Source organism: Triticum aestivum, chromosome 5D (assembly GCF_018294505.1).
Source record: "Triticum aestivum cultivar Chinese Spring chromosome 5D, IWGSC CS RefSeq v2.1, whole genome shotgun sequence".
Lineage (NCBI taxonomy): Eukaryota > Viridiplantae > Streptophyta > Magnoliopsida > Poales > Poaceae > Triticum > Triticum aestivum.
This window is the reverse complement of record NC_057808.1, coordinates 326,366,517-326,369,790: the sequence shown is the minus strand read 5'-3', so window position 1 is coordinate 326,369,790 and position 3,274 is coordinate 326,366,517.

The following is a 3,274-nucleotide window of genomic DNA, read 5'->3' as shown; positions in this document are numbered from 1 at the left end:
GGCGGCTGGTTCGTCCGGCGGCGGCGGACACGTCCGCCCGCGGAGAGGGGAAGGGGACTAGGGTTTGACCCGGATTTCGGAGGGGAAGGTGTTTTTATAGGTAGAGGGAGCTAGGAGACTCCAAATGGAGTGCAGTTTTCGCCCACACGATCGTGATCGAACGACCTAGAGCATGGAAGTGAGTTTGCTGGGTTAGTGGGCTGTTTTGGAGGGGTGTTGAGCTGCAACACAAAAGTGGCCTTCGCGGTTACCCGGTTAACCGTTGGAGTATCAAACGACCTCCAAATGGCAAGAAACTTGACAGGTGGTCTACCGGTGGTATACCAAGGCCACTTGAAAAGCCTCGGTCCATTCCGAGAATGTTCAACACCCGCTCACGAAACGAAACAAGAGGAGTGCGCCGGAGGAGGTGGGAGTGTCGGATTGCAAAATGGACAACGGGGAAAATGCTCGGATGCATGAGACGAACACGTATGAAAATGAGATGCACATGATGACATGATAAGTGATGCATGACATGAACAAAATGCAAAAATGAAACCCAAAAAGCCGACCACGAAGGGAATATCATAACACATAGCCGAAAATGGCAAGAGTTGGAGTTACAAATAAGGCAAGATACATCCGGGGTGTTACAACACTCCACCACTACGAGAGGATCTCGTCCCGAGATCTAGGACTGAAAGAACTCCGGATATTCGGAACAGAGATGGTCCTCGCGCTCCCAGGTGGCTTCTCGGTCGGAATGGTGCGACCACTCCACTTTCAGGAATTTGATAGACTTGTTGCGAGTCTTACGCTCAGTTTCTTCAAGAATAGCAACGGGGTGCTCATGATAAGACATATCTTCTTGGAGGTCAATCTCTTCGAAGTTGATAGTGCGCTCAGGCTTCTTGAAGCACTTGCGGAGCTGTGACACGTGGAACACATCGTGCACGTTCGCGAAGTTGGAAGGAAGCTCAAGTTGATAGGCGAGGTCGCCTTTTTTGCCAATGATCTTGAAAGGACCCACGTATCTAGGGGCAAGCTTCCCTTTGATACCGAAGCGACGAGTGCCTTTCATTGGAGAGACGCGGAGGTAGACATGGTCTCCGATCTCGAAAGCCACATCACGGTGCTTACTATCATAGTAACTCTTCTGGCGCGATTGCGCGGCTTTGAGATTTTCACGGATGACTTTACACATTTCTTCAGCCTCTGTGATTAAGTCATTACCAAGAAGTTGGCGTTCACCAGTCTCTGACCAATTGAGAGGAGTACGACACTTTCTGCCATAGAGAATCTTGAATGGGGCCTTGCCCGAACTCGCTTGGAAGCTGTTGTTGTAGGAGAACTCGGCATATGGAAGACATTCTTCCCATTTCATGCCAAAGGAAATGACACAAGCCCTGAGCATATCTTCAAGAATTTGATTGACTCACTCGACTTGGCCACTAGTTTGAGGATGGAAAGTTGTGCTGAAGCGAATGTTGGTGCCCATGGCCTTCTGGAAGGAGTCCCAGAACTTAGAAGTGAAGATGCTTCCACGATCTGAAGATATCAATTGTGGAATGCCGTGCAAGAAGATAATTCTGGAGGTGTATAGCTCTGCCAACTGAGTTGCTGTGATGGATTCTTTGATTGGAAGGAAATGAGCCACTTTAGAAAGCTTGTCAATGACAATGAAGATAGCATCATTTCCACGCTTGGAGTTTGGAAATCCAGTCATGAAGTCCATTTCGATATGATCAAACTTCCATTCTGGGATAGCAAGAGGTTGGAGGAGACCAGCTGGTCGTTGGTGTTCTGCTTTCACCCTTCGACAGACATCACATTCATTCACGAATTGAGCGATTTCTCGCTTCATTCGAGTCCACCAATACGACTGCTTGAGGTGATGGTACATCTTGCCTGCAAGGTTCTCAGAGTTGTCGAAAACTTGATCCTCGTAAGCGTACTCAACAGGTTCCTCATAAGCGTACTTGTCTCCCGGCTCTACCCAAAACAAGAACACAAGCAACGGAACCACAATCCATCACAAGAAATGCACAAGGAACATGATGCAAAACATGTATGATATGCGAGATATGGTATGCGATGCATATGCGTGCTCTGGAAGAAAAATGATGAACAATGCAGTAACTTGGCAAGCCAAGTATGCCACTGGAAATATGAGATGATTTCGGTCCAAATCGATATAAAGATCACCGGAAACGGATGCACGGTTTGCATATGGCAAGCAAAACAAGAATGACACGAATCTGTGATTAACAGCCTGATAGCACTTAGAATACATCAAGAAACTATGCTACAACACTCCAACATAGCAACAAAGCATATGGCAGTAATCTACAAGAGATGCTTGACAAAAGATGAACACTAAGCTACGACTAGATAACAACATAACAGGTTCAAACACGCATGGCAAAAGTGCAAAAGATAACAGGTTCACAGACTTAGAGAAATTACTGGACATGGCTGAAACAGTATCAGGTAGCAATGTTCAGAGCACGAAATCAACATGCTACAGGAACTTAAATAGCAAAACAAGACATGGCATGAATGTACTAAATGCATAGAACAAAAGTCCCTTAGTGACCATAAGCCAAAAAGGGCATGTGGATAGAGCACACCTATATCTACAGAACATCCTTACTGCACATCACCAAAAGGAGCATGGATCTCTCTGTAGCCACATGGATACATAGCAACAAAATAACAGCAGTCACAGACTTAGCAAAACAACGAAGTCCCTGAAATCAGAAACATCACGAAGCCTAGTTTGCATGCTTGTGCTAGTCACCACAGAGATCACAAAAATACATGGCATACACCACTGAAAGATGGCATGGCATACATCAAAACACATGTAGAGCTCATACTCATAAGATGCACAGATTAAATGCACCAAAAATAACAAATCCTCAAGTTCTGATAAGTAACAGCAGTTAACAGCAACTAGCACTCTTGAACCAGCGATTTGGGCATCAAGATGAACTCAAATTAACATCGTGCACTGGAACAAAATGAAGAGCATCTTGAGACGAACATTTCGATATATTACACGCACGAAACGGAGCTATATGCAGAGAGTTATGATGCGATGAACATGAGCATATATTGCAAAAATATAAGGACTTGGAAGATTTCGGGGGAGGAAGAAAAAGTCAACCGTAGGGATTCTCTGGATCCAGATCGGATCGAGGCCGGCGCGGGCTCGGCACGCCGGCGCGCGAGCTCGCCGGAGCTTCGGCCGGAGAGGGAGGAGGGGCGGGGCCGGCGTCGGGTGCGGGAC